We start from the raw sequence: 22,879 nt of genomic DNA, 5'->3' as shown, positions 1-22,879 counted from the left end.
AGGAGAGCAATTTAAAATGTATCAGCCTAGATGCATTTGCTCAAACTTTTTGCTACAGACATGAGAGAAGTCAAAAGCTTAGAAAAACTGTAAGATGTTTTAAAAACAGCTCAATGTAATTAGACCAAATCAGCCTCATTACATGAGGTTCTCAAACAGAATGGAAAAGACTTGTCATAACACAAGACAAACTTTCAGAAATGCAGATTTAAGCCACACATATTTACAGGCAGGATTTTGGTACAATTTTTTTTTTTTTGGTAACTGCTCACTCCTGCACTTACATATTCTCCACCCAAAAAAAAAAAAAAAGGCAATTTATTAAACACTCCAAAATGGAATAAATGGACTACAATTTTGATATGACACTGCAAGTGTCCACATAGTCTAGCTCATCAGGAAGTAAGTTATACTAATTATGGAGAGAAAGGATAACAAAAGGTCTCTCATTACTTCCTCTCCTACAACAGTTAGCATAAACTATTTTATCTGATTGTAAATTTGCAAAGATAGTATTGGTTTTATGTCGTCATAAGGTCACAAAACTACCAGCATTAATAAATAACATTAGTATTGAATATATCTTACTATTTTTCACAATGCACAAAAATCTCAAGAAGTTGGTTAAGATAGCAAGAAAAATGTAAATTGATAAAATCCCAAATCTGGTTCAGAAATTTCTGTAAACCAAATGAATTATTCCAGTGACAGAATAAATGTTGTAAAAGGCACCCTCAAGCAGCTTCTGGCATTTAATAGCACCTTTGAAGGAGTATTAAGACCATGATCCCATAATCAACTATAACAAGAGAGATGCAGGTAAGTCGAATCTTACTGATTTGAAAGGGAATGGGTCTCAGTACAGAGACAATTGAAGAGCGGAGCTTCAAAACAAGGTGCCAGGGGAAAGAACTGCTTGACCCAGAGAGGTTTTGCCCTTTTGATTAACACATACGCACAAGAGAATGAAGCAGTGGCAGTGGGAAGACGAAAGATCAGGGGAAACTCAATATAATTGCTTTGGCTAGGTGCCAAACTTCACAAATTAGCAGTTGCTGGTTTGTATTCAATACTGAAATGAACCTGTTGACCATTCTCTAAAAACTACTTTGCCCACAACTTACTAACACAGTCACTACTTTTAATTCAGCTGCACACAAAATTTAAGTATACCAAAGCAAAGTCTGCTGGCCAAAGATGCAGACTTTTTTTTTTTTTTAACTGGAATATAAATGCACACACAATATATACATTAAAAGGTTAAACTGGGGGGGGGAGAGGGGAGGGGGGGAGGAAAAGCCAACAAAGATTAGGTTCAAGTCAAAATTTTCTTATTCCAGGGAAATTTTTCTACCCAAGTGTCAGTAATTCTAGCTCAGGGAGTTAAACTCCCACAGGACTTCCTCAGCATCCTGCAGAAGATGCTAAAGGACCAAGCTCAGTAAAAATCCCTGTTACAACTCCCACAACACAATTTTTTAGCATTCTGTGGCTTTCCTTCTGCACTTGGTGTATTTTTAAACTGTTTGAACTGGATTGTCCAGCACATAAAACAAAATTTTAAAGTTCAAAATTGCTGTCTGTTGTAGCCACAGAAAAACTCTGTGATTTGCATTTCTCTGTTTGAGTATTTGAACAGTTTCAAAAATCCAAATTTAGCTGATATGCACCAACTGGAAAGGGGCACAAACTAATCCACACAGAACTTGCTGAAGCCTTCCCTTTCCCAAACACAAGAAGACACAGACTTCAATTCTCAGTCTGATACTTCATTCCTGTTGTCGATGTGTTATGTCAAAGGCTGCATTCAGCAGCTCGACCAGCTTGAGAAACGTAAAAAGTCTTACCTTTGCAGTGTCTTTAAAGAATCTGTGTGAATATAGAGCAGATTAGGTAATGTTTCTGTTTGCCTCTCATTTGCTGTCAGCTGTCAGCAATATGAACATTCAAAAGCCTCTGGAGCAGGCTGGTATTATTCAGCTAGACTTGAATTTCCAGTTCTTTTACATTGCTGTCTATTTTCCTTCATTAAGTTAGCCTGTCCTGCCCTGGTATCAGATTACACTAAGCCAACATTCATAGCACCTTGCAAAACAGACGAACGTATCACATACCTAAGTCTGCCTATACCTGTTGCCCTCAATGTTTAACCCTTGCTACCAACAGGAAAAACTTTTATTCTAGAATGCATCTCCTAAAAAATATTTGCATCAGAGAAGTTACTTTTCTTTCTTACCTGACAGCTAAAGGACAGTGTGGAATTTCATTTTAGGAACTGGAGGACACAGGCAGCAGTTCCAAGATGTGCACAAAAACTCAGAGACCCAGCTGCAGAGGGCTTCCTCCTACCTCCACTGAGAACCATGGCCTGGATGTGTTTGCTGCTTATTTTACCAGGACTCAGAAACCCCAAACAGCTCATTCTGCGTTTAACTCACCTCCCCTCAGACCCTGCTGCTAGAGAGGGAAGCAGGCATGCGCTTTTTCAGCACATGACCAGAGTAGTGCAAGCAGATGGCATTTCCAGCCTGCAACTCTCCTAGCGCTGCTGACTTTCCTCTGCTCAGCCAGGACACAGTGCTGCCCTTGGGCTTGGCTCTTCTACTTTCTCCCTGATGGCTTTCAGCCCACCTTCCCTTTCTGAAGGGTGTGCTTCTAATTCTGTTTCTACAGTCCAGGATCTGCAGTCTAAACAGCAGCAAGTGCAGCAGCGATTTCTCCGTGCAAGATATGTGCCCGTCCCTATGAATGTCAGCTGTGATAGTGATGCCTCAGAGGACTACACAAGGCATTTTACATATTCTTGTTTGATAGGTACCTTGGCTATCCTATACAAATACATCACACATCGTGGAATTAAACAGTTTTAACAAATAACTATGTATACAACTCATGCAGGATTTTCAGGCAGCCTGGTTCTCGGTACAAGTGGTCCATTTTGCTGAAGCTGAGAAAATAAGGGAATTCTCACACCATTACACTTACACAAGCAAGCTAACTCTAAGAGCATGGATTAAACACACAAGAAGAGTTTATTTGCTTGCTTCTTTAACCTAAATCTTTAAGCAACTTTTTAACCCATCACACAGGAATAGCAGGTCAAAACAAAGCAAAGCAAAAAATAAATGGCTAAGAAGGTTTGTGCTGAGAAGCAGTACAGCCCATATCACAAAGAACTTCAACTAACATCTATAAGCTGCCTTCTTAAAACATTAAACAAGTATTTCAGTCTTTGAGATTCTAGCTCCAGATTTAGAAAAGAAATTATATTTAAGTTTGTACTGTGGTTAACAATGACATGTGGTAAAATATCAATAAAGACATCAGATTTTCAGTCTTATTTAAAGCTTATCAGTTAAAACACATTTCTGCAAACTGCGTCTGAAGCATTTAATCTATTTGTCACAAAGATTCTCATTTAACTGCATCCACAAATATAAGAAAAGGAGTATCAGTCACACATTTCCAGTGGCTGTAACCACACCAGGCAAGAAGTGACCTGTTTTCTCCACTCTGCAATCAGACACAGCACAGTGCCCGTACAGTGTCCCAACACTAATCTTCCTTACACTTCCCCAAGGGTCCATTTTGTCACCCATTCAGCCACAATCATCAAGACTACTCCTTCTTATGATTTCTTTTTGAAGTGAGTGAGCTAGACAAGTAGTACTGTGATTTTTTTTGTTTGTTTTCCATAATATCACTAAAAAAGCCAGTGAGTTATTTATGAGGTTAGGCCAGAAGAAACACATCCCCATCAGCAAATCTTTCAGAAAAATTAACACAAATCTCATACTTTGTCAAAATCACAAAGCTGATGTTTGCGCTAAGATTTTATATAGATTAAGAAAAAAAAAACTCAAAAGCAACAAAAAGTCTAACCTAAGAGTGACTGACAACAGCTCTAACATTTCACATGTAGAAATACTTGATTCAAAAAAGCCTGTAGAAACAGGAATGAACAGTAATATAAGAATGGGTGCTAAGTACCAAACCATACCTACAGTCAGGCAGATTTATAAGGCACAGTTGCAGACACAGGGAAGTCAGAGGTGTCAGTCAGACTTCATGAACACCCTCCCACTAATCTCCAGGACTGACAAGCCTATTTTGTTTTTTTACTGTTGTCTTTTCTAATGTAACTGTCTGGGGCTTTTAGCGTGATTGCATTCAACTTTTGCAGGGGCATAATCAGACTCTTTACTGCAGCTTGCACAGCATTTATGCAAGAAGAATTCATGTGAGCTGTGACAGACTTGTTCTCTTAAATGGGACACCAAAACACCACATCTTCAAGGCTCAGTAGAGTTCAAGAACAGTTGGATTTGATGACCTTAAAGGTCTTTCCCAGCTGAAACAATGCCATGATTCTACGATAGTTTCCTAAACAAGGCACAAGGTATGTTAGTCCTTTCTCAGGTAAACTTCTCCACCTGATTTCTAGTGCGTGTATTTTACAGACCAGTGGAACTGCAACTCAATGTGTCATCTACAAGCCAAGGTCTAACAAAACAAAGACACACAAAAAAAAAAACCCCAAAGCCCCAACAAACACCCAGGAAAAAGAAAAAATCATAGAATAAGGGACCTAAACTTATAAACACACAGGCAGAAGGGCTATGGATCATCTGAAGCAGAAGGCTGTAACTGTATGTTTTCCTTCAGTACAAGAAGTCATAGCTTTGAGTTGGTATGTGCTTTCTGCATGGGTGATTTGTACCAGCAATCCTGGTCACAGATCACCATGAAGAAAGGCAAGAAGCAACAAAATGCTGCATATATGCTCAAGTAACACAAGTAGTAAGCTCTCCTGCAGCATGCAAGAAAGGGAGCGAAGTCACTCATCAGCCACTTTGCTCTGAAATCAAGGAATACTTTCAAAACATTAGTTATAACTGAACTTGAGGTTGCAAACAACTTTAAGAAAGAACCAATGCAGAGACAAGGAGGGAGGGGGATGGCCTTGGTTAGGAAAGGTGAGCATTACATAGCCAGAGGGACTTAAAAAACAAACAAACAAAAAAAACCCAAAACAAAGCAAAAGGAAACACAAACCACTGAACCCTAGGCTCTCGCTGCAACTTGCTCGGTACATAAAACCACCCTGTTACTAGACAGCCAACTACTTACGGGTGTGGAACACAGCACAAAGAGCTCAATGTGCAGGTTATCCCAATAATCTTGTCTAATGCAGACACACTGAATATACCCTCACTGTACCCAGAAAAGGAACAGAATTCTCTTGTCTCTAAATCTTATTACAACTTCTTTATTCATGCAGAGACTGCAGGTTTGGTTTTTTTCACCATAAATCTTTGTCATTGTCTTTCCTTCTTTCCTCTATTAGCATCTTCAGCATTACCTCATTTAAGAAGATTGTTTTGAGAGGCAAACGCTTCTACATTTCTGTTATTTTCTTCTTGGATACCTTTGTCTCATTTCAGATAGCTTTTCAAAAGGTAATCATCTACATCGAGGCTGCAGGTGTTTGCCAGGTCAGACATTAAATGAATGGTTGTGCTGTTTTCAGAGAATGGAGTTGAAAGGGACTTTTACAGATCATCTACTCAAAAAGTTCCATTACTCCAAGCTTCCTACCATGGGCAGAGATCTCTTGCACTAGATCAGGTTGCTCACAAAACCGTCCAGCCATACTGTGGACGCTTCCAGGGGTGGGCATCCACAACTTCTCTGGGCAACATGTGCCATCATCTCACCACCCTTGTCATAAAGAACTTCTTCCTTATGTCCAATCTAAATCTACCATCTTTCAGTTTAAAACCATTGCCCCTTATCCTGTCATTACAGGCCTTGCTAAAATGCCTTTGTGAGTTTGCTAAGACAAATACATGTCCTGGATTGAGTTAGAACAGAACTCTGTATCTTTACTTTTCATCTCAGTCTCTTCTAAGCAACTGCACTTTCTGACAAGTTAACAGTATGTAAGGGACAATGTCCAACATTTCTTGTAAGTACCAAGGATTGGTGTGGACAACAAGGTCATTGCTAAATCTTGTGTACTACATTGGGGGTGCAGAAAGTAAAAAGCTGCACCTGCAGGTGACCCTAAACTGACCAATAAGCTATTCCATTTCATGTATGTCATATTCAGCATGAAGCTGAGGGATCACAAAGATCAAATTCTCTTCTTCAATGGCCAGTGTTCAAGGAAGACTGTCCATTCTGCTTTCAATTCTGACCCATGTGTTCCTGAATCCAGTTCCAGAATCCAGCTCTGAATTTGTTCCCTGTCTGCCACGTAATCCAGTCTGGGACTTCCCCAGTGCTTGCCCACAGCATCAGTGGTGATGGGGACTTAGCTCCAAGAGTGAGGTTTCAGTTCAGTATTGGTCTTGTATATGTTTCATTTCATTGTTATTGTTTTAATTAAAATTACAGTTTTCTTTTCCAATCCGCAAGTCTCTCTCCCTTATTTCCTTTCTCTTCTCCTTTGGGAAGGGAGATCATCAGCCATTAGGCTGGCCTAACCGTAACCCTTGATTACCATAAAATCACAGAATACTTTGTGTTGGAAGGCATCTTTTAAGGTCATCTAGTTCCAGCCTTCTTGCAATAAGCAGGGACATCTTCAACTAGATTAGGTCATTCAGAGTCTCATCCAGCCTGACCTTGAATGTTTCCAGAACTGAGGCATTTACCACCTGTCTGGGCAACCTGCTCCAGTGTTTCACTATCCTCATCATAGAATACTTCTTCCTTACAGATAGTCTAAATCTCCCATCTAAGTTTAAAATCATTTCACTTATTGCAACAGGTCCTGCTCAAAAATTTGTCCCCTTTAAGTACTGCAAGGCTGCAATAAGGTATCCTCAGAGCCTTGTCTTCTTCAGGCTGAACAATCCCAACTCTCAGCATTTCTTCAAAGGAGAGGTGCTCCAGCATTCTGATCACCTTCCTGCCCTCCTCTGGACTGGCTCCAACATGTCCATGTCCTCCTTATGCTGGAGGCCCCAGAGCTGTACTCCACATGAGGCCTTGCCAGAGTAGAGCAGAGAAGAATCACTTCCTTTGACCTGCTGGCCATGCTTCTTTTGATGTAGCCCAGGATATGGCTGGCTTTCTGGGATGTGAGAGCATACTGCCAGTTCATGTCCAGTTTTTCATCCACCAATACCCCCAAGTCCAAGGAATGGTATATGGTGATGCCTATGCCTTTAAAAACTGCATAGGAAGAGTGGTCACCTCCTGAGCCAATAAGCTGCCTTTTTATAAACAACAGCCTTCACCTACTTGTTCAGTGTTACCTTTCCCCAAAAGCTGCTGATGGGTTAAATCCGTCTCCATCTGTTGGAGACTGCCTAAACTGGAGAAGGAGCATTAACAGTATGAAGAGCACAGGCAATTCTGTTATACTGGACATCTACCCAGGATGTCATATAACTGACTCACTTAAAAGTCTGCAGAAAAAAAAAAAATCTTAGGTAAAGAAACAGAGAATACTACATCTAAAAAAAATTCCTTAAAACCTCTGCAAGCTGAGAGATGGCTTACACAGTTACAGCAAAGAAGAACATTCACTCAAGCCATAATTAAGAGTTAAATAATTCTTTTTAAGATGCCAATTTAATGCAGTCTATAACACAATCTATTCTGAAAATGTGTGTGCCTCATGATGTTTAGCATAATTCCAATAATAAATATAATTAACTTGCAGCTGTGTAGGATAAGACAGAAACTAATATTCCCATGCCATTTGTAAATTTTTCTTCTTACATATCAGTGTTGGTTAAATGTTATGTTCTGAAGTATTTGCATGGAGTGGGATTAAGAAGGCAGACTATTTGTCTGGGGAATTTTTGACTAGTGAACTTGGCTGTTGAGAGAATATAAATTATCTCCTGATTTGTTGCTAGACTAACAATTCCCACCGTAGAATCTCAAAAGATGCTGAAACAAGAGTTAAACACCAACAAGATTAATATAAAAAAGAAAAACCATTTCTCTTCTAGAAGGACAAGTAGGGTCCACAAAGATCCCTCCAGGGAAGACAGTGTCTGGACAGGCCAGTATTTCTCATTTTGTAACATATGAGGAAATGTCCACACTGAAGGCTAAGTCACTCTCAGAGGAGCACACACCTGCTCCTGGGAGACACAGCTAATGAACTAAACACAGAATTTACAAGTGTCACATGAAGAGACCTACAGGACCTATTCTGGAAAGCCTCAGCACCCCTACAAAGCAGATATAGAGAAATTAAAGCTTCACCTCCTCCTCATTTCATCCTTCAGGTTCCCATGTTTTGTGCAGAACTAAATCAGGCATCAGAAGTGGCTGCTGCACCCATACATGTGCCATCCAGCCACAGTCCCTACTGCAGGGCTCCATGAGCCAGCATGATGCCTCAGCTGCTGAGGGAAGCAGGGAAAAAGGGGAGAACACAAAACTGCTTGGTCATCTTGGACCAAGCTGTGTGCCAAACTCACTCTCATCCTGCAAGAGAAAGCAGCACAATCTCATCACAGCAACTGGCTCACAAACCTAGAGACCTCTTTTTACTTCTGCTCAGCTCCACAGAATGAAGAATACAGCTATTATGCTCATAAAGACTTTGATACACAGCTTGTTAGCTCAGGAGATGACCACTCTTTGATGACCTTTGAAGCTTGATACACAGGCAAAGGCACCCCCATATCCCACGTTCTTATTCACAGAGGCAAACATCTACATGAAAACATATGTACACATATACACTTGCCTTCTCTCTCAGCTGCTGTCTGAACAGGGCTGTTGCACAAGTCCACCTGTGCCTCCCAAAAGAGAAACCCTGAAAGTGTTATACAGGTGAGAAGGCTTCGGCAGACATGCATCCACACAGCTCTACCACCAGGAAAGATTCTCTCCTATGATAGCTTTTTCCACTTAACCCACAGAATTAAGATTTTTCCTGAAAAAAATCAAAATTCAAGTCCTCTAAATTCAGATTAATTCTAAGAGCCTGAAACATCTCTTTAAGGATTTTGGCTGTTCAAAGTCTCCCCCATAGTCAATGAGAGGAAAGGTAGGCTACATCTTCTGATTTTTCTCCACTGATTATAGGCAAGCAACACAGGCTAATTAAGGTCCCTCCTTGAGTGACTTGTCTGACTCACCTAAATTATCACAAATTAATCCAGTAATTCACAGCACTGTAAGAATGCTTTGTGTTGGCAGAGACCTTTTAAAGACCATCTAGTACAACACCCCATGCCAAGGGCAGAGATGTCTTCAAGTAGATCGAGTTGCTGAAAGCCCTGCTCAACATGACTTTAAATGCTTCCAATGATGGGGCACCCAGAACTTCTCCAGGCAACCTGTGCCAGTGTCTCCCAACCCTCAATATAAAAAATATCCTCCTTAGGTCCAACCTAAACCTACTCACGTTCAGTTTAAAACTTCTGCTCCTTGTCCTGTCACTACAGATCTTGGGGAAATCTCTCTCAGTCTTTCTTAAAAGCCGCCTCTATATACTGAAAAGACACAATAAGGTCTCCCCAGAGCCTTCTCTTCTCCAGGCTGTCCCAAAATCTCTCAGCCTTTTTTCACAGGAGAGGTGTTCCACCCCTTTGACCATTTTCATTTACTTTTCTGAGAAAACAGGTATATGGTGTGGCTGAAGCAAGCACTCCAACCTTTCCAGCCTCATCCTGCAAGAATCTCCTCAAGAGACATCAGCTCTGTTAAAAAAATTTGCAAATTATCATAGAAGATAGAGATAAAATACCTGTCATCTAACACTTCGGTCTCCTAGCATGACATTCAACTTGTACAGAGTTAGGAGGAAAAAACCAACAAGATAAAACAAGAGAAAGCAGAGGTTAAAATGGAACATATCTATATCATGAACAAGGTAATGCAAGGAAAGGTTGCTTTACACAGTATCTAATCCATCCGTTCACTTAACCCCCAGCCTCCTTTTTCTTCTTTTCTGTTACCTAACATTTGATCTACTTCCCCAAAGTCACTTTCCATCCAAATGTGGTCTGCTCTGATACAATAAAGCAGATTGTATCACAGATACAATAAAGCAATATTAGAAATGTGGGTGGGTAAAAAACAAAACAAAACAAAACACAAAAAACATTACTATGCTTTTTTTCAAGACTCCATAGAATTCAGGCAGAATTTCTTGAAGGTTTTTACTATGTGTTTCCCCCAGAGGTTTGTGCCCCATTTCTACCTTTCCTATCTCAAACAAGAGCATACTGAAAAAAACATTGCTCAAAACTGGAAATGCAGCTGTGTCAGAAACATAAGAGCTAATGCCTTTCACAGAAGCAAAATGCAGTTTTGCCTTTGTGGTAAAGGTTCCTGGTCCTGCAGAAACCCATGTGGACCAGAAGATGCTTCCTGGGGGTCAAGGCACTACCAACAGCTACAAGCTGCTCCTGCCTCTCCAAAAGCAGCTCTTCTGCAAAATGCAGAACCGTCTCCTCCCCATCTCTCAACATAGGGTGCCATGCATGGTGCTTCATAACCCAAATGCAGACAGAAAGAATTAAAAACACAAGCAAACAAAAGAAACCATAACAACCCCAAAGCCCTCACCCATCCAATCTCACTGTTCCTCAGGCTGAGAGCCTCTATTTTAAAGAACATGTAGTTATGAAACGTTTTCTCATGCAGCAGACACCCCTACTTGATGCTGGCTAGTCAGTGAACAAACAGTCCAAGGGAAAAAAAAAAAATTCTGGGAGTTATGCTGTCACATGAGGAAGAAAAGAGCATTGTATCTGGCAAAAAGGCTGAAATGAATCCACAGAGTTTCAGTTCTAATGTAATTTTGATGTGCAGAGTACTCAGTTCTCTAAAATCTGATGATGGGGTAGATATTATTAGAGTTCAAGCTTCAATAAATTAACTATTAATAAATAGCATGAATATCTTCAGAAATCACAAGACCTACTTAAAAAACATGACATCTTTTACAACAGAAGGTTTTATGTGCTTTTCCTGCGCACTTGTAACAACTTTAACTGAAAGCCAGAGCTGCCTCAGAAACACATAGATCCACAAGTGGGTTAATATGGAAAAAAATTAATAACTACAATAATAACTCGCTGGGCCAAGTAATGTGGCAATTAGCTGCTCAGAACAATATTCATGACACTGCACGACCTGATACCGAATCTGTCCATTTCTCGTATGCTTTTAAAAACCTCCTAGACTGGTAGCAGTCGAAAAAGAAACACTGGACCTCAGATCTGCCTGCATTAGTATAACACCTATGGTTACTCTCTTACAGTTCATGCTTCAGGAGTTCAAGTACTGCTTTCTTTGAATTAAATTCTGGTCTTCACTCTCAGGAATAGTCTCAGAGAAGGGTCTTGTACAGATAGAGTCAAAGGCATACAGGTATGAGTACACTCTTGAGAAGACAGTAGCAGTCTGGGGCAAACAGCAGAGTCGACATCTCTGGGTGAATCTGCTCCCCTGCTTGTGGTTTAACTGACAGGAAGCACAGCCAAAGATACCAGGAGCCAGTGACGACTGTTTCCTGCCTGCACAGCCATGTCTCCCCCAACAAGCTTGTCACCAAGCATGCCTGTCTTTCTGCATGGGCCACGGCCTCCCATGGTCGGGAGAAACTCTGTGACATCGTCTAAAATAAAGAAAAAAAAAAAACAAACAAACGTAAGCCCACGCGCGAAAAGCCATCCAACTGGATGGATAAAGAGTAATCAAGCCAAGTGTATTGAAACGTGCCCCAGAAGACCACCAAAGCAGGGTATAACACTGGTGGCACATTCTTATCTAACAGTGCCCAGGACAACATGCAAGCTAGCTCTGGACGTTTTAGACTCTGGCCTTCCTCAAATGGACTTGTACATCACCAAGAAGCCAAGTTGCTACACTTAAGAGATGAACAAGCAAACAAGTAGAAACCTTCAGAAATTAACCACAGCCAATGGTAGAAACCACACTGCCAAATACAGCGCCAGCATGTCTACTTAACAGGACCACCCTGTCATAGAAAAGGGGACAGGTTAGATGACCTACAGGGACTTTTAAACACTAATACCTGGAGTAACATGCTAGTCTACAACAAAATTAAAATGCTGAGGAAGCATTAATACCAGCAGGATAAGCACAAGAATTAATATATCTTAAGTAAGCAAGGAACCAACTGCTGGACAAAGCAAAAATCCAATGAAAAGCAGAAGCTTCAGCACAGCTGTAACTTCTATGTTATTTATACGTGAAGCAACATGCTATACTAAGCCCCTCTCGAAATAGTTTTCTGCTCAGTCTTAGATTGCCCCATAATATCATCTGCCAGAAAACTTGTTCTCCTTAGCCAGCCTACAAACTATACTTCCAGGTAGGATGAGAAATTAATATGGCCTCACATCCTTCCTCCACCAGTGGCTAAATGGTGGTATAATACTGAGGAAAACCAATTTTGAGTTGTATCTGCAGGGCTTCCAATTAAAGAAACAGACGACATTTCAAGCATGCAATTAAGTTGGGAAATGCATCAAGTGGTAGATAGCTAGTAGATTAACACTGTCACGTACTGCTATAATCTAGGAACTTTTCTGCATAAAATTAAAAATAGTAAAAAAAGTCTTCATTGGATTTCATGGACATTCTGGCAAGTTTTATCCTTTATGAAACTGAGGCTCTCCATCGTTAAGTGCTCTCCCTCCTAAGGTACTCTCCACCCCAGAATAGTTTGGAATAAAAATGCCTTCACATGGTGACTGGCACTGTTAGTAGAACAGCCATCTCAAAGTCTGTGGTCTGTATTTCTGGAAAATGACCAGGCTCCAAACTCTCCTCACTTATAACCAGAAACCTGTAATGTAACTAGGTTCCTCCAACAGAGTATGCTTTGTCCCCAACTTTCATGTGCTCCCATCTGAGCTTTTTGACCACCTGGGTAATCCCAGAAAACTGCAGCTGTCTAGTGCTTCAAAAGATAAGACTACATCCCTCTATATCCCTGGGCGTCTGATCCTTTCATGCCTTGAAAGTTGTAATGAAAGCCCTAGACCAGGACCCATCAGACACTAACAGAAAGCCTATGGAAGAACTTGTGGCAGAAGCTCATTTCTGCACCATTTCTGATGTTCACTTAAAAACCAAGTCCCATCTTTGACAAATACTCAAGTAATCCCAAGCAGACAACAAATTAAAAAAAAAAAAGATACAAAGCAATGGTTGCTCAAAGGCCTTTCTGAACAAAAAGCCTTGTAGCATGATCTGAACATTACTAAATTTTAGTGGACTAGCAAAAAGAAGAGAACTGAGGGGGGAAAAAACCAAAAAAAAAATAGTATTTTCCATCTCAGATTCCAACAATACTATGTAGCCAACAGCATTTTGTAGATCTGCTTCTTAGTTTGTAAGTCACGTTGGTCATATCTTGCAACATGTACTGGCAGGATTCAATGTTTTCCTAAGAAAACCAGGGTGGCAGATGCTGACACTGATCCAGAAGTGGTTTACTCTCAAACTGGATATTCTTTTTAACCCTGAATGTTCATCTGTGTTCTGCTAATAAGCTAAGGATTTTATTACAGCAAACATTTCAAAATTCTCATATCTATGTATTTTCAGTGCATTCCTATTTTACTACTTCTATGCGTAACATCAAAAAGTTGCATTTAAAAGCACAGCCGTCTCTCTTACATTGATTATGCACTATTAAATTAGCAAAAAAATTTAATGTAACACAAGGATAGGACTAGAATAAGGCATGGGGGTACTTTATAAATTATCTTGAGGCACCTTAAGATCATCTAAGTTTTCAGGCTTTGTGTATTTTAAGCAAAAAAAATTAAATAAATGTGGTATTTATATTTATAAAAGCAAAACAAAAATCAGGATGTCTCAGTTCCTATAAAACTGATCATTTATTCCACCAGCAAGGCACACGCTTTGAACAGCCTGTCCCCTGCATTTCTTCCTCCAGCTCAACTACAGGTAACGGGAGGAGTGGTCTCCACAGAACTGCTTTTCCTGCAGAACAGCTATGAGTCAACTTGTTTCATGCCTCTGCAACTAGTAACCTAACTGCCTTGCTACTGATGCGCTTTCTGGGGAGGTAGGAGGGATCACACCTCATGGAAGCATCCGACAGAGAGAGGAGCAAAAAGGAAACTGAGCTGACTGACAATCACCGACCACGCTCTCAGGACAGCAAGAAACAATCTGCCTTCACAGATTCCCTCTTTTTTTCAACCAGCTTCAACAGAGAGGAAAATTAATTCTAATCCTACAGCACCCCTTTAAGAAACACCCCAAAGAAGATATTTTCCAGATAACCAAGGAATTTTTTTACAGTGTTGACTTACCAAAGCAGAGCACAATAACCAGCTGTTCTATTTGCACTACAAGGCAGTACAGTGCAATGAGTTAATAATTTATCACAGCACTGCTCTTGGCAACTGACCATAATCAACTTTTAAAATTCTTGCTTGTTCTTACTTTTGTCTCAGCAAGAATATGGCATCCTTAGAGCTTCAGTGCTATCTGAACATATCATAAAGTAAGAGGTTTAATCTTCCCAAACACCTGCTTTCCTCTTGTATTGTTTCAGGCTCAGAACAAAGGTCACTGATTCATTTGAATAACCCGATCTAGTAGACAGGAATAACTAGAATATTTTTATACAAAGCAAGAAGTTAACATTCTTTCAAAAAGATGCAGTGGTGTGATTCTCATCCCTGCATTTCCCTCCCCTTCTTCTCCCAGAAGGAAAAAGAACAAAAAGCCCAAAGCTTCTCCCTCCACCAAAAGCTGTTACTTGCAAGTTCCCAAATGTAAAAACAAACATGTTTTCCTTCCATATTATCGAGACTTATGCCTCTACATAATTCTGGGCAAATTCTAATTTATTAGACAACTCGCTTGGAAAACAAGCTGATAGAATTTAGATGTGATATGCAGAAAAAAGTTAGTTGTCCTAATTATTAGTTCACTGACACTTTGGGCATGGCAAAGACAAATGTGCTACTTCATCCACCCCCTTATTTCTCAACCCCAGCTCTTAAGAACTCCACAGCTCAGCCACTCCGAAATCAATTCCTAACCTGGTTCAGTCATGCTCTGCAGCTTCCCATGGTGAGGACACCTGAGTTGTCAACTTAGCTCATTTGCTGAACCAGACAAGGAGCTGCTCACACAAACAGTTTGGACTGCAGATGGGAGGGGAGGGCAATTAAGCACTAGGAAAAGCCCCGTGTTGTCAATGAGTTAAAATGAGGGTGCCACTCCTTGAACAGCACTGAGGTAGCTGGATGAGTGTGCCTGCCACTTAAACATCTAGGAACAACCATGCCCACCTCTAAATCTCACTGAGGGTACATTTTTACTTGATTCAGCTGATGCAAGCTTGTACACTCACAAAAAGCGTATGTCTAGAGTTTAAATTACAAGTTTAGCTCAACTAGTGCAGCTTACTGTTGAGCCAAGAAACTACAGGCAAGCTAAGGGCCTGGGCAGATGCTAAATAAGCCATTCAAGGATTTACAACCCGTCACCTCCAGGAAAGTTCATTATCTGTGGAAAACTTGCTCGATCCAAACCTCTCTTTCTGTGCTTCAGGGTATATCCATGTAAACCACTGCCATGTGGGTTTAATGGGATATGCCGCCAAGCAACTGGGGTGCTTATGCATGCTGCCCTCAGTTAAGAGCGAAAATGAGCAGCTGGGTGAGGCTGAAGCATCTTCAGCGTGCGCGTAAGCTGGGTAAGCACATGGGTGTGTGGAGATATTTAAGACAGCATTGAAGCACTACCATCATTCTTCCATCTAGCTATTAAATGCTATGCTTGTTCACAGCAGACGGCCTAACAGGTTCTTCTAAGGCAGACTCTTGTCAAAAGGATGCTTTCTCCACAGTTATCTTTTCCTGCCGATTTCACCCTATACAGCAATCCTCATGTAAGGCAACAACTTCCCACAAAACTTCCCACTGATGTTCTTATTTTTTTCTCCCAGATATGCTGCATTTGCGTAGCATGTATGGATTAGTGGTTCTGGGTCTCTTCTCAGGGCAAGAGCTATTTTATCCAGCTAGCTATTCACAGCTAATACCTGCTACCACTTCTCCCCTTGAATGTGCACATTTTAAAATCACATTTTATCAATAAAATGTCCTCACAGCTATTTTGTTAACAGAACCTGACAGTACAAATTAATAAAATGCTTCCTAAGTCCACCTGAACACAGGGCACCCTCAAGAGAAGCATTAAGCGTTACCAACATCAGAATGTAGACACGGAATGTACCCTTTCTAACTATGTGGTTTCCAAAGTGTTAAACCTTATCTGCAAATATCCCTATTATTTTTAAACAAAACAATTGCAAGACTAAGCTCTTATCTTGTAGTCTGGCAAAAGTTTTCCAAAATTACTTACTGCTGGGAATTACTTCTAGTCCAGTACCACTGGCTACACCTCAGGTGAAGGACATATTAAAAGACAATTGGCTTTTTATAAAGACAAATGGTAGAACGTTGTATTACGTCAAGCATTCATAATTAGACACACATCTTTCAGAAGTGCATATTTAGAAAAAAGTTCTACCAGTAGTAACTTTCTTCTTGGTCTTCTTGTCAATAAATCCATCCATAGCCTGTTATTAAATGGTCTAAATTAATGGGTTTCTGTATTGCAGCCCTTGTATTTCACTTATTGCATCAAAAGCAATTTATTTCATAGTTGTTTTGGCTGACACTAAAAGAAATACACTTTAACAGAAAAGGATCGGTATATTTAAAAATCCCACAAGCCATCCCTAGCAAACTTGAGACTATTTCTCAACATAGAAAGTTTCATTTTCATTCATATGTCTAAACCACCTCTGTAAAGAAAGAAAGCCCCCAAACAGACACTTCCTCTCTACAGTTCCTTCTTTTCTCTTTTTGAAATAAACAAAAATTGGTTGGGTTTTTTTCAATAAAAACAGGCAGCCTCTCAGTAGAACACCACCAAGGGCACCTGGATGCCCTCGTTGTACTCACAGATCTCTCAACAAGATGGTTTGGAGGCCCTGGAAGATAAAGAAGTAAAATCTTGCAATTTGTGTGGGTTTGACACCCTTCGTGCTCCACAGCATGTAAGCTTTGCAATTACTTTCTTGCTACCAAATACTCTTGTTCACATGCTTAATTTACAGGCACTGTGACAAAGCTTGAAAAGCTACATAGGAGAGACCGTTAAACAGGGGCTCTAGAGAAGGGGACAGAAATAACAATACAAAGCAACATACATACCGAGACAACATGCGTGGATAACATCACCACCACCCCTAAGGCTACTGTCAGGCAACATTTTGCTTCCAGCAGGCAACATACAAGCCCTGGTGCCTTCGAGATACAGTTCTCATGAAAGCTTTTCCTATGAGGTTCATCTTCTGGTCAGAAAGACAGTATCCACTAAAAACAAACCATGTCATCACATCCTTGGGAAACTATTCTTGTTAGCTCCAAAATTATCTATTGCAGCACACATAGCATGCACAAAGAGGAAAAAACTAACCAGCTCCTTCTCAACTTGCTTTTAACTTGAAATTGAGTCTGGTTGGAAGAGCAAGTTAAACATTAATCTTCTGACAGTGGTCAGCCTTGGGTATCACAAGTTGTAACTGTAGTTTCACAATCACATTTTGCTGCTTCTCTCCCAGCTGCAATATAAAACTGAATTAACACCAAGATAGCCAGGAACTGGAGAACTGCAGAAGTGACTTGACACAAAGCCCATAAAAGCAAGGTAGCTTTTGCCTGACCTGTCAGCATTATTAATTGTTTCAAAGATCCCATGAAACGGGACAGGGTATGACAAAACAGTATACGCAGCCACAGCAGATATTAATGTTTCTTTCTCTCAACAGCAGACAACAATGTGAATCAACCAAGTGCATCCCCCCACTTCCAATTCTGAAACTCAAGTCTTGTGTGGGATGACATTTATACTGAACCCACTTAAGAAGTCAAACCACTACCACGCAAGAAGGTAAGTGAGGCAAATGCGGAAGGAACTTGCAAACAAAGCGACGAGACCGTTGGTACACTAACGGTAGTCACTCGAGAAACACGAAACATTTGCCTCAAAATAAATACTTGGTGTATTCACACAGAAATGCTGACGATGAGTTAAATACAGGGTGCTCTAGAAATAGACTAAAAAGTCTAATTATAGAACCAGACACTGACATTCAATCCATCTAAAAACAACCCTTTCCCACAGTCTCCAACCTATGTATTTAGTATTCCTAATCCTAGAAAATTATCTTAACGATAATATTTTTCCCTCAATACAGGCAAATTTTTTACATGCAAACTTAAGAATTGTAGGCTCTTTCCAGGCTAACAAAACGCCTACCATTTTCACATTCAAACCTGAACCTAGTACACACGTGACCCAAGATGACTGATCTCATTAAGGACAAATAAATGACCTGGGATCTAGCCATTTGATTCATCACTAAAGAGCTAGTGGGTAATTCAGGCCTAAAGCACATCACATCAAGGTAGGAATGCATAAACTTTAGTCCCTATCTAATGGGATCCTTTCAGCACAAAGGCTGACACAGTGGGAAGTTTTGCCACAAAACAGGCCTATATTAGAGAATAAATCGCTTTTACCTCTATACAGATTAGCGCTGTCAGGTCAGGAGAGTGAGAATGTCTAGAGGCTTTCACATGGCTGCTGTGGACTTTTGATAAGCAAAAGACTTCAAATTTTAGTATGTATAGTCTCTGTTAGCTACTTTATCTGTGAAGGAACATGTAAGTAAGATTTAAGAAAGCACCATTTAAGTAGGATTTAAGGAAGCAAATAATCTCTAAAGCACATCAGTGGCATTAAAAGGATAAGCACAGTAAATTACTCGTGTATGGTAGCAAAGTTTCATTGCTTTAAAGAGCAGATTGAAACCAAGGCTGGAAACATGAACTTCACCTCCTGCCACTCCTGTGCTGAATCACTTCAGTAGGGGAAAGTCCTTGCTGCTCCTCGCACACCCAACAAAACTCCATCAAGTTAACAAAACTGTCAGTGAAAACTACAAAGCCTGCAAGCAAAATCTGAGGAGCTTTTGCTAATACCTGCAAGAAGTGAAAACTGGTTTGAAGATGAAAGCATCTCCAAATCCTTTGTTTTTCTTACACAGTCTATCAGCTCCACACACAGTCCTAGTGCCATCCCCTCCCCTGAATATAGCTGTGCTGAAAACAGAGAGAATGTACACTTACACACCTCAGGTATTTTATTTTTTAGTACACGTCCAAAGAGTAACACATACCACTGAAGTACAAGTTTGCAGCAATACTGAAACATCAGACTATACGAGGCCAACAACATTCTTCAAATGTGGACATTTACTACTTCTTGTTTTTCTCATTTGAGTGCCAAGATCACAGATTTGGCAATTCTAATATTCAATGGATTGAAAAAAAAAAAAAAAAAAAAAGAGCAGATCAGAAAACAAGCGCTTTTGTAAAAGCATGAGTCTGGAAATAACGTTCAAGCTAAATGGTATCTAATGGTACCACACTCCCATGGCTCATTTCTCAACAACCACAAACTCAATCCAAACTGAAAGATCCCTGCCTTAGGGTGAGGGGAAAAAAGAAAAGATTTGTTGCTGTTGCTGGAGACAAATGCAGGCTTCAACTATAAAAAACAACCAAAAATAATCTACTTCTCTGCCTTCTAGAAGATCTGTCCAAGCTATCATCCATAAGGCTTGGAAGACTTTCAAATAACTTTTTTCTAGCTCTACCACTGTACCCCGGATGCTTCTGTAGCCCTGGCATAGTCCTTACACAGCAGCAAGAGAGCCTAAACGTGGCAGCTTGGACTTTGAAGAGGAACTGCTCATCCGTAAGTGCTGCTCAAGAGAAAGCAGCAGCAGCTACTTACCCTTTAGCACACAAAAAGTATTCTGCCCAAGCTAAGCAGCTGCAGCCTGAGAGTCAACCTGGGACCTAACTCAAATTTTTAAGGCTTGATGTCTCAACAGGGTCAGGTACAGCAGAGAGAGGGTGAAGAAAGTGGTAAGGAAAGGGAGGCTTGTGCTCTGCCAGCTGCAAGTATGGCAGGTAGTTGTTCCCTCAGCCCTACGTTAGAAAAGGGAGATGCAACTACCTTAAAGCATTTTTCAGTAATGAAAAACTCCTATCGCTAACTGGAAACACTTTTTTCCAAGTAGTTGCTCTGTACTTTTATCATTCCTTCTGCATATTTTTCTATGTGAAACAATGCACCAAATACATCTCCCAAACACTTGAAAAAACTGTTGATTTGAGAAAGAAAAAAAAGCAAAACACAAAATGAAAAGGTCGTAAAAATGCACCATACGATAAGATGCAGAGGGAAGATGCAACACTGGAAAGGCTGAAGAGACCAGACAGCCTCATCCAGAATATGACCATTTAATTAATGGTTGCCTCCCTCTCTCCCTCCCCTGCAACCAATTTCAGTATTAAGCAAGACTCCATTATACTTCTCAGACACAGGCTCCATACTGTAAACGAAAGTGGAAAGTATTCCCCTGTGCACAACAGTTTGAGCTCCCTGTCATTTTATTTTCAGTAAGGTGTTCAACTTTTTTTCTCAACTGAAAGACTGAAATGTTAAGTTCCAAGGTTACATACTCAAACTCCTAAAGATTTTACTTTGTGTTTCTGTTCAGCTATTAAGATTGTAGAAACACTCACTGTTCTAAAAACATTGTGCTAGACTTCAGAAGTACGTAATTAGAAGAATTGAGGTGGTTTTCAGTCACTGAAAGTTTAAAAAGCAATTTGACGCACCACAATTACCTCCAGGATTTTCTTCTCCCATTACAGCTACCACTAAGCCCATTTTATAATTGGTCTGTCCCTCTGCCGTGTACACCATTCCCATTACTGTCGTTTCTTAATCATTTGCAGGAAAGGTGAGTACTTGTCCATTTATTCTGCACAAAACAATTTAACTCCCTCTATTTTAAAATGACACTGTGGCAGCTACCGCTGAATGAGTTTGTTTCAGCAGAAACAAAACCGCAGTTTAAAGTCACGGGCGCAGAGAGCAATCCATCTTTGAAACGACAAACCTGCCATTTTAAAGTCGCTCGGGACCACACCGGGTGAACGGCAGCGGCAGAGCGAAGGTGCTCAAAGTCACAGTGCTGATCGTGGCTGCCCAAACCGTTTTGGACCTTGCTTGCTATACGCCAGCGAGGTCCAACTAACTAACTAAATAAATTCGGAATAAATAAAATTCGTTTATCATACAGTCAGCTAAGAGGCGGCTGAAGGGGTCAGGTCAGAAGCCTGCCTGACATCTCCACATGCTTCAAAGTCAACGAAATTATCAAACGCAGCAAAAACAGAAAAAACCCAGCAAACCTACAAACTCTATGAACTGTACTGTTGGGAGAAGCACAGCGGCGGCCGCAGTGCCCTTTGCCCAGAGCAACACGCTCACAGCTACTGGCAGCTCACGGCGCTGCTGCCCCGAAACGTCGCTTTACTGTCCACTCAGTTCTTTTTTTTTTTTTTTTTTTTCTTCCAAGCGCGCCCCGGTGTTGCACTTTCCCAGAAGTTCCCTTTTCTCCCCCCAATCTTCCCCTGATAACCAAGAGCGTCTCCAGGCGCGGTCAGCACGTCGAAGCGGCAGAGGCCAGCAGCCCCAGGCAAACCGCGTGTCCCCTGACCCGGCCGCCCGCCCTTCCCTCCCCGGGGAGCACGTACCGCCTCACCGCGGGGCCCGCGGCGCCACCCCGGCCGCCCCGCAGCTTCGTGCAGCTAAAATGGCTCCTGTCGAGAGGGGGAAGTGGTGCCCGGGCCCCGGCCGGTGAGTCACCGCGGGGCCGGGCGGCTCGGCTCGACGCGGCTCCGCTCGACACGACACGCCCCGGGCGGCGGCCAGCGCCCCGCCGAGCCCGGCCCGCAGGTGGCGGCGGCCCCGTTTCCTCCCCGGGCTATACTGACAGGGTGCCTGGGGATGGGGCAGCTCGGCGGACGGAGTGGGGCTGGCCGGCTTCGCGCCCCACTTCGCCTTCCCTCGTGTGCCCAGCGTGGGCAAGCGTGGTTTGCTCTCCCAGCTTACCCAGCTCATAGCGGCAGCTCCACCTGCATACCCTCTCCACCGCCCTGGAGACTGAGGCAGCCCACGTCAGAGCACCCACATCTCGGAGCCCCATTCTACTTCCTAAGTAATAAATAAACACATTTCTTTAGAACATCTGGTATTTTCTACCAACACCATTTTGTTTCTGCTAAACTGATTAGCACCAGAAAAAAAGTAAAACTTAGAAGGTCCAAAATCACTCAGGGAATTTGCTTACCATGCAGTCAACACATTTCACTCCAGAGCCAGGGCTCTCTAAGATCCCCAGTAAATTTCCCATGTGCTCCTTACACTCAGGAACTGTTGTGCCTAATAAGTAACACGCTGAAAGCCAACTGGCATACAGATAAGGCAACCTAAGCCCTTCATACGAGCTCTACAAACTCACTGGGCAAACTGAAAAGGCCTGACAAAATGTAATCATACAAACATGGCACAGAAGGCAAGGTCAGAATTACTTCTACCGTGTTTTAGTGGGAAGGATACATACATGCTCTGTTCACAGGCTGGCACACGCATTAGTTTTTCACTAATTTCCAGAAGAATGGAGTCCAAAGTAGCAGAATGGCCATAAGGGAAGATACAGTAGAAAGACCCAAGCCCGTGCAGACAAGAGGTTGCAACTGCAGAGCAAGGAGCTGGGATGCAAAAGAGAAAAGAAAGCAAGTAAGTGACCATGCAACAAGCAGGGAAGATGCGAGTTAAAAACCTGATGCCACTTCTAACAAACAAATTTAAATAATTCCAAATACAATTTAAGTGCAGCTGTTGTTAACCCTCCTAGTAATAATTAAACAGTAGTCTCACA

General features: G+C 41.4%; 1 protein-coding gene across 1 annotated transcript in view; it reads right to left on the bottom strand.

The window, feature by feature from the left end:
- ELF1 (E74 like ETS transcription factor 1) overlaps positions 1–22,601 on the bottom strand; it is a 68,391-nt gene extending 45,790 nt beyond the window's left edge. Inside the window, exon 1 of the mRNA XM_054400468.1 lies at positions 22,562–22,601. The gene's annotated coding sequence lies outside the window, so the exon portion shown is untranslated. The remainder of the gene's footprint in view (positions 1–22,561) is intronic.
- Between the last annotated feature and the right edge of the window lie 278 nt (positions 22,602–22,879).

This window comes from Indicator indicator, chromosome 1, assembly GCF_027791375.1.
Source record: "Indicator indicator isolate 239-I01 chromosome 1, UM_Iind_1.1, whole genome shotgun sequence".
NCBI classification, from domain to species: Eukaryota; Metazoa; Chordata; class Aves; order Piciformes; family Indicatoridae; genus Indicator; species Indicator indicator.
The sequence above is the reverse complement of the archived record's forward strand: the minus strand, read 5'-3'. Positions and strand labels throughout refer to the sequence as shown.